Source organism: Crocodylus porosus, unplaced genomic scaffold (assembly GCF_001723895.1).
Source record: "Crocodylus porosus isolate Cpor-Errol unplaced genomic scaffold, CroPor_comp1, whole genome shotgun sequence".
In the NCBI taxonomy this organism is placed as follows: domain Eukaryota; kingdom Metazoa; phylum Chordata; order Crocodylia; family Crocodylidae; genus Crocodylus; species Crocodylus porosus.
In genome coordinates this window covers 26,107,119-26,116,649 of record NW_017728918.1, presented here as the reverse complement: position 1 = coordinate 26,116,649, position 9,531 = coordinate 26,107,119, and the positions used below count along the sequence as shown (strand labels likewise).

Here is a 9,531-nt window from a genome sequence, read left to right as displayed (position 1 = left end):
ATGACACCAGCTCCGCAGTCTTTGGTTCACTGCGTGGATCCTCCTCCTCCTTTTCACCTTGCCCCTGGGTCAGGGTGGGGCAAGCCTCTCTCCTACCCCACTTCCGATTGAAAAGAAAGAGGAATTTTCTCAGCAACTGGCTAGAGCCATCTGGCTGAAATCATCAAGCTGAGCTACCACTGGCAAGCCTGCCACACTTACAACAGCATAGTTCTACTGGAGTCACGGGGATGATTTGTGCCTGGCATACATCAGCATAGCTCCATTGAAAGCAGCTGTGGATCCAGTGCCATGTATAATAATTTCACTAAGTCAGCTCTTCTTAACCTCGCTAGACTCAAGGCACCCATCACTGGATTCAAGGCACCCCTTCCATAATTTCTGTGAATGGAGTGGATCCCAATTTGAAAAACAATTTTATCTATTGCAGTTCTTGCCACCTTACAGGGGGATCAAACAGAGGGGGCAGGGAAATGGCCAGGCAGGGACCAGCCTGGGCCTGCTCTTATCTGCTTATCTTCTCACACCTGGAAGCACTGGTCAAAAGATTTGGTGACACCCCAGTGTGCCCTGGCACCCTAATTGAGAATCATTGCACTGAGCTTTCAGATATACCAATCAGTGTTTATTAATGTGCTCAAAATTGCAGCTGAGGAGTGGTTTGTACTCTATCCATGACTGGAAACAGGAAAGTAGGAGTAAAAGGAGCCTCCTGGGTCCAGTCCACAATGTTCACAGGCAATCATTTACCCAAGCAACCCCTAGTTCCCCACTTTAAACCTCACATTCAGCTACTGGACACACTATCTGAAACACTAAAAACATCCTACAGTGTGCCAAGGTAAAAGCCCTACCCCTGCAATGATACAGAAGTACTTGGATAATATATGTTCAGAAGATCCTAGGAACAGTCCCATGGCAGTCTGATCTGAGGGAAAAATTCCTTCCCAATGCTACATTTGGAAATTGGTATGACCCTTAGAAAAACAAGGCTTTCTGTCCAGGCATTTCTGAGTTTTCCAAGTACAAGCAGGAGCATTAGGACATCCCAGTCCAACCCCTAGGCATAGCTGTGGCCAAGGTCCAGTACTTAAGAAGCAGGGGGGAAAAAAAATTCCCCATAAGCCAATAGCATTTCTGAAGAAAGAAAAAAAAGTCATGACTGGAAACCAGCAAAAGCCCTGAGTCTTGGGACCACCTGGTATTTATTGCACTACAAGAGAACTATGTCTCTTCCCAGACAGGTAGGTTGCAAATGCATGATTATACACACTGATCAGTGAGCCCAAACTCCAGATTCTCTTTTATCATCTCATACCATGGAATGTGCACAGGGTGAGGGGCACAGCATGAGAGGCATGGCACAACGGTGCACCAGTGCCCAGGACCAAGTTCCTCCACAGTGGAGGAAAGAAGGATCTTACTTTTTGCAGTCACAAAAGCCTGAAGCTCCACGGCTAGAAATCATTGCTTTGGCACGTTCCACTGGGTTATGTGAGACTACCCAGATAGTGCTTGCACCGCATCAGAAATAACACTCCTGCAATCTGATAGTACCTGGAGCTGGCCCAGCAAACAGGACCTTGGAAACAGAAAGCCCCTTTTAAGTATTGTTGGTAGAAAAATGACGCTCCTGTTCTGCTCTTATTGCTCAAGTATTAGTGCTGCTGGCAATGAATTACTCACAGCCCTGTGGAGGCAGAGCATGTCTTTTGTTATATTTAGGTATCCCAGATGCTGGGCTGGGCAACATGACTTTTTGTTTGACCCTGTTCTCAGGACAGCACCACCCTGAACGTAGAGCACGTACTTGCAGAGCTGACAATCCCAAGCCAGTGACTTCACTTCCAAATCATCCCACACCACCCCCCCTTTGTACGGAGACCGCCGTTGTTGCTCCTGGGCTCATTTCTATTTGGCGGCTGCTGAGACATGACTGCTGGGCTCTTTGCTTTGACCTTTCCCCTACTTTCTAGCTGTAGACTCAGTAGATTTACTTTGGTGGAGTTTACAGGAGTCACATGTCATGTGTGACCCCTGACCCCATTCTCTCTCTGTTCCTGGCTCTGCATCTGGAAAGCTTAGCTGGGAGTGACAGAACTGTCCAATCGACTGCCATACAGCATATTTTGTTTTCCTATTTCAGCTTGAAGACTTAATATATTACTTGCAGAGTAATTCAGTGCATGTTTCCTGTAACTGCATTGTGAAAAGAAAAGACTCATTCTCAATTTCACTGTACACCAATCTGGGGAAGGAAGTTTAAGTAACCAGGCACAATGACAAGCCAAGGTAGTAAGGTACTATCGCACATGGCACTATATGAAAATAATCAATCTTGTTATTTGTTGCGTATCATTATTGGATTGGTGGTTTGTTGGTTTCTGGAGCAAACCAAAACAAACAAAAAGTCAAGCCTAGGTAATTAACACTGTACTCGACGCTGTTCAAAAGATCTGATTACAGCAATGTGCTGGCATAATCAGATTTTTATTTTTTAAAGTTACTGATTAAATTTTGAAAGTATAGTTCTAAGAAATCATCTAGTTAATGTTCATGATAAAAGTCTCTCCAGAGAAAATGAAGGGCCTGATTCTGATTATGCTGGTGTTAATCAGGCCTGACCCTATAGGTCCTAAGAGTCTCTGAACACTTGCATGCAGCTAAATAAGAGAGTGCTTCGTACAGGGTAATGATAATCTATTTCTTGTCAGATCCAGGACTGAGCTGCCTGCCGTCAGGTCTCCAAACTACTACTCCTGCAACTTGTTCAAAAATCAACCAGTGTGAATCTTTAGTAACAACTGCTAGACTACATAGGGAGTAGGCTCCCACAGGGAACCCTTTCCCAAAGAGACATAAAACAAGACTGGGCAAAGCTCTAGGAAATATACCACAGGGCACAGACCTGCATTGACTGCAGAAAGAACTTTTCCAGGAAAAGTGGTTTTCTGCTGTTTTGTTTGTCACTTAACACAGGGACATTAAATGTTCCCTTATTTAGCTTGTATGGAGGGTGGCTATCACCTTCCAGCTTCACTGTGGTGGTATGATCGACCATGCCCTTAGCTGAACCATCTTGAATCCCAGTATTCTGAACAAGCTGGTGGCAACTCTTGTTCACTGGGTATAATGTGAATATTAAAAGACCTAAAAAACCCCTATGTTTCAATAATCTGATATGATCTATCTGAAATCTGAATTTAAATTAATCAACAAGGTTTTGAGCACATGTGAATTCTGCCCAACAATCAGCCTGAGAAAACTAAGAAAAATCTCTCAGGGTCTTGTTCAGCAATAGTGATAACAGGAGGCTCAGTACAATCCAGTGAGCCTGAGAACATGCGATTAATGCAGCCAGAAACTGCAACCACTAAGTAGCAGTCCTCTGTTATTTTTACTTGTAACAATAGGTTGGTAGGGATAGAAAGCAGAGTTAGAACACCAATGAGGTGATAGGAAATGGGAGTAAGATGCAGCTTAGTGAAGTAGAAGACCTGATTCAAAGTACTCTGTCAGACATGACCCATAAGATCAAAGAGGGCAATGTTTCATACTGGACTAGCTTTTGGGATGCCATTGTCTGTGGTCAACCAAGAAGAGCCTACTTCTAATCACAGTTGTTACAGTGACCCCTGTGAATACTATCATGATTGGAGGTTATTAAATCCATATTGAAATCTGGAAAGGGGGAGAAAGTTGTGTGTTTGGCCTGTTCACCACAAGGTTTTGGTGCTGGTACCACTACATTGATCCAAAGGCATTCTGAAAAACCAAAACAGGGCCTGCCAGGATTTTAGCGAACTGGAGTAGGTGTCAAAATAACTGGCTCATGGAGGATGCCTTGAAGTAATTTATGTGAAAAAGATGAAGCAACTGTCTTTTCTGAGTACAGAGGGACCTTGACCAAGAATCAGTCCAAAAATAGTAATAGCAAACACAAGAGAAACAGATCAAAGCAGGTGCTCAAACATACCCTTGTTTGTTTGAATCAATACTATACAAAGAGATTGAAAAAGATGAGGGGCCAAATTCAACTGTGCTAGTAGGACGGTTTAACTGGAAGGGTTCTGCCATTTTATGCCAAGAATGACTCTGGTTTCAAGTTTGAATAGATATCCCATTTTTGATCATATTTAAAGGTTCAAGGGTTTTTATGTTTTGCAGGGCAGAAAAGCATGTCATTATGATCCACATAAACTCTTACTTCTATAACCCTGCACCAGAAGTGGAACTCAGCATTGAATAGGATGGGGTAATTCATCTCATTTACATCCTCTCTGGTAAGAAAGCTGTCAATTAATGATGGCTTACTGAGACCTAGATTGGGGTGCTCAACTCTTGGCTCACAGGCCAGATCCAACCTAAGGAGCTGTGTCATCCAGCCTTCTGGGTTCCTTCTGGGTCCAGAAATTGGGTGTTAATTGCTGCTTCCAAATTGCCAGACTTCTAGGGAGCCTGGTTGGCTGGACAGATATATCCGTGTTATAAGGCACATAGGGCTGGGGCAGTGTGGGGCCTCATAAGGGCACTCAGGGCCAGGCCAAGGTAGCACAGGACCCAGCCTGGACGTGTCAGGCCTGGCTAAGACAGAGTGGGGCCCATTCTGGGTGCATGGGGCCAAGGCAGTGCAGGGCTGTTCTGGGTACTCAGGGCCAAGCTGGGATGGCATGGGGCCTGATCTCGGCACATGAAGCCATGGCAGGGCAGCACAGAGCCTGATCCTGATGCTCAGGGCCCAATATGGGCATGTGAAACCCAACCCTGCATGCCAGCCCCTCTTCACTCATCAGGCCCATGGGGCCAAAAGGTTGAGCACCGCTGACCTAGACTTAGCTCACCAAAGCTGTTTCATAGATACTAGTGCATGACTATCATAAGGTTATACTTTTCAGTCACTGCTCATATCATATAGTTGAGATCTGAATCAATAAGTAGCTTGGAAAGGAAATCTGGGTGGAGCATGCCTTACAATGGAAGGGCAATGATAAGAGATCACAGCAATTCTTTCATACTGGAAACAGTTCTAAAGAGCCTTTGATTTGATTGGGGTCTGCTCCATCTAGGCCTACCTTGGACCTATGCCCTGATCTGAACTACCACTCTACAACTGAAATATTTTGCTTATACCAGTAGTACCTGAGCCATTCAATCCTCCATGCTGACAGCCTAAAATATGATCTGTTGATGTACACTGTACCCTTCTCTGTATTACCTTGATGCTTAACTGTGTTTCTTGTTACCTAACATAAGCTATACTTTGTCAACAGCTATGCATTAGGTATACACAGAGAATATATCCTTTCTAAATATAAGGACTGTGACTTGGATTTAATAGAAAGTGCAGTTGTTCTCACCTTTTCATATGTAGGAATTGTGACCAGGTTTGACAGGAAAGAGCAAATGGACTTTCCTTTTAATTATGGATACATAGTTTTGTGTAAGGAAATTTCTCATTTTGTTTCTATGATAGCATGTGAACAGTGTACTGTATGGAAAAGGCTGACACCCAGGGATCTAACCCAAGTGTCTTTAAAGTTTATTTGACTCATGCCCACTGCAGAAAGTATGGGGTGGCTGTGAAAAGCACCTGTCATTTCCAGTGATGGGCCATATTCTAATGAGCCAATTTCATTTACACATAATTGTTTCTATAAGCTTCTATTAATATTTTATAAGTTAATGGTATTATATTACCACACAGTATTTCATTGCTTATTTGTCTTACTGATTTTGTGATTCAGTGCTTATGTTAACAGTTGAATGTAGAGTCCCATTGTGTTTGCTGTTGTACAAACATACATGATCCTTGCCCTTAAATGGCTTTCAATGTTGGGACTAAAAAATAGTGCTAAAATTAGGGACAGGTTTCCCTTTTTGGACAGGTGCCAATTAAAAGTTAAGGTTCATTAGCATGGCTGCCTTTGATAACCGTGGTCTATCCTTTTAGCTCAGGTAGGAGAGTCAATGTGACCAGAATAAACTGATGATGTGAAGGTTCATTGGTACTGACAGCACAAGCTGTAACATCAACACCACTGAAAGATGCATGCTTATCATATAATTGAGATCTGAACCAGTCAGTAGCTTGGAAGGGAAATCTTCAAAGGCAGGCGGTGATGAAGGGACTAGCATGCTTTAAAGGTAGGTGGCAATGAAGGGACTAATCAGGCTGAATCAACATCTGTGAAGGACAGGTTAAAGTGAGTTACTATTTCTGTAAGTAAGCATGGAGTATGCCCGAACAAGTCTGGATTTCCCTCACTCTCCTGACTATGCTTTTAAAGGATGCATTATGTAATATGCTCAGGTTTTAGGTAGGATAAAAAACAGTACATAGTGCCAACCAGGGAAACTGAAAAAAAGGTTAAGATAGCTGCCTTGGAGCAGGAGAGTCAATAAACAGCAATCTGTTTTTATTCTTGTTAAACTTTAAGAGGATTCTATTGGTATCCACATTCCATTGTCACTAAAACAGACAACAGCTGTCTCATTATTGTACACATTAAAAATACATCACTTGTGTGATGCTCATGTCCTTCTGAAAATATGGACATGCATCATAAGCTTCTTGGATGCTTCCAGGAATGGATTACAAAGCCTTTTACTCCTGAATCACTGTTTGAATACAGCCCAAGAACCTAGTGACTAATGCTGTGGTTGTGAGATGTTGATGGTTTTAGACCAAGTCCTAAAAGATGACAACATGAATCCCCTCCCCACCTCAGTTAACAAACCCCTCCCCCCCATCATATCTGCCAGCACTACAATCTTACTGGAAGTTGAATCAGAGAGGCCAAGGACTGAAAGTGTCTGTAAAATTAATTTGGTTTCTTGTTCTGTGTAACTAATAGGAAGAGTCCTGTTGTTAGAGCACCAAAGGGAAGATTACACTGGGCATGTCTACATGAGACGCTTTACTTGAGATTAGAACTAATTATCACACAGTAAGTGTCACCATCTACATGTGCAGACACTTACTACACAGTAATCTGCTCTAATCCCAAGTAAATTTGCTACTGGTAAATACAAGTAGCAAATCTACTCGTGATTACTTACTGCACAGTAGCGCAAGTGTAGACACCTGACCAGGAGCACATTTGCTCCAGTCAGCTGGGCAGCAAGGAGCAGGAGATTGCTTCCTGCCCCTGACAGCTGCCTGTTGCTGGAGTGGGCTCCACCACTGGAGCCTAGGTGGGGACAATGGCCTCCTGCCCCAGCAGCAGGGAACTCCCAGCAGCCCACTCTGCAATTGCAAAGCCAGGCCTCGGAGATCCTTATCTCCCAGCCCAAGCTTGTGGGGCCTGGGCTGGGAGATTCTTCCCATGACAAGAATCTTCCAGTGCTGGCCCTATGACCATGGAGCTGGCACTAGGAGATAAGGTTCTCCCAGCCCCATGACCATGGAGCTTGGGTTGGGAGATAAGGACCTCCTAGCCCTGGCCCTGTTATTGTGATTGTGAAGCAGGGCTGGGAGCTCCCTGCTGCCAGAGCAATGGGACATTATCCCCAGCTGGGCTCCAGTGGCGAGGTCTGCCCCAGAAGCAAGCAGCTTCTGGGGCAGGAAGCAATGTCCCAGGCCCTGCCAGAAGACAGCTTTTTTGACATGATGCTCCCTTCCAGCCCCTGAGCTAATACCCAGGGAAGCCTAGAGCTCCCCCTGGCTGCTGCAGGGGGCTGGTGCAGGACCAGCAGGGGTGGGAGCAGATTGCTGCCATGAGCAGCAAATCTGCTCCCAAGTCTCTGCCAATTGTAGGTATGTGCCTGGGTCAGTTTACAACAGACTGATCCTGCATTATTTTTCAGATGTAAACGCGCCCACTGTGATTGAACTGTATCATCAGATAGTTCAGGCAGCCCTCGACTTTACACCGTTTTGTGTTACGTTTCGCACACACGTTTACAAATTGACACCTGTTTCAACTTTATGACATCAGTTTCGACTTTACAACACTTGATCCAATGTGACACCATGCCAGCAAACAAGTTCGCTACATCGCTCATCTCCCTGGAGAACATCTGTCCAAACTTCCTTGGAAACTTTTTTTAAGAAGCAGACAAGACTCTAGGAAAACCTGCAGCCAAGACTCCTGAGAAGACTCCAGCCAAGAACCCTTCAAAAAGTCCAGCAAAGTCACCTCAAAGAAGTCCTTCCAAATCAATATTATTGCTATTTACAATATAAATACTTTAATGTATAACTGATCATCTATAATTGATCAAGTACAAAATTCTGGGGTATTTTTAGTAAAAATAGGGTATCAGGCCTCGGTTCAGGAACCAATCCCCCATTTATAACATTGTTTCTTATGAGAAAATTGGTTCTGTTACAGCGTTTTGATTTAAGACACGGTTTTCAGGAACCAATTGTGTCATAAGTCCAAGGACTGCCTGTACTTCAGTTGCCTTTTCTTTTTTGCAAGCACTTGTATGAGCTTAAAAATTCATTAGAAAAAATGCCTGTATAGGGGAAAATCTTTTCAAAAGATCTTTGGGCTGAGAAAAGGAGTGACAGATTTGCTCAAAAAGAAGAAATTAACAGCCAGTTGCTCTAATCAGTGGTTTCTATTGTCCATAGTAAGAACAATTGAGTTGTAATGAGGAAGGGAAAGATGTAAAATGAGATAAAAGTACTTAACATTCGGTGTTGTTTTATGAGAGGAAGTTAACTGTGATAGTCTGAAGTCAAGCAGAAGGCAGAGTTGCACTTTATAGACCGGTGCTCAACATCTGTGTCCTGATCTGAGGTCCAGGACAGGCATTGTGGGGCCCTATCCAGCCATGCAGAGGCAGGGGGGCCGCCTGATCCTGACTCAGCCCTACTCAGTGTAGGGGGTGTGGCTCATTCACATGGGAGAAAGGGGGTGGGGCCTGCCCCCAACCTAGCTAGACAGGAGGAAATAGGGTTTTGCCTAGTCCAAACCTGGCCAGGCAGAGGGAAGGGGGCCTGGCCTGGATCTGCCAGGAGGGGAAAAGTGGCTTGGGCCAGCCCTGAACCACTGTGCAGGACTTGGGATTTTGGCTATGGGGAGGGGAGGCAGTAGTATTAACTGCTACTGCTCCACCAGTGCCCAATTTCCTGACCCTTGAGGAGCTTGCAGACTGGATTCCAAGGCTCCTGGGGCTGCAGTTAGCCCACAAGCTGTTATAGACTCACTCAGTGGTTCTCAACCTTTTTGGAAAATGCCAGTTCTTAGTTTTCGCTCATTTTTGACTACACAAAAATAATAGAGCTATTCTTCTATAGCAAAGAACTCAGAAAGTCCACAACAGGCTAGAATGCTTTTAACACTATGCATTCCTATTGGAAATCTCTGGGTTTATGATATGAACCAGCATGCTCACACACCTACTGGTGCTAATATTGCATGGCATCCTGCAGCACCCTTAAAAGAATCTCAAGGCAACCCACAGTGCTCTGGCAACCTGGTTGAGCATCACTGACAAAGTAAGCTGTTGCTTACAAAAGCTTACACATATGTGAATTAGTGTGTTATGTGCAACCCTGCCCTGCCCAGTCCCCTACTTTGC

At 44.3% G+C, this 9,531-nt stretch overlaps 1 long non-coding RNA gene across 3 annotated transcripts in view; it reads left to right on the top strand.

Moving 5' to 3' along the window:
- The window catches only part of LOC109311657, a 26,718-nt gene that overhangs the window by 9,491 nt on the left and 7,696 nt on the right, over positions 1 to 9,531 (top strand). Inside the window, exon 4 of one of the 3 annotated variants that reach the window (XR_002101566.1) lies at positions 2,147 to 2,566. The exons of the other annotated variants lie outside the window; for them this stretch is intronic. This is a non-coding gene — a long non-coding RNA (uncharacterized LOC109311657). Of the gene's footprint in view, positions 1 to 2,146; positions 2,567 to 9,531 lie in introns of those variants that run through there. 3 annotated transcript variants of the gene reach the window in all.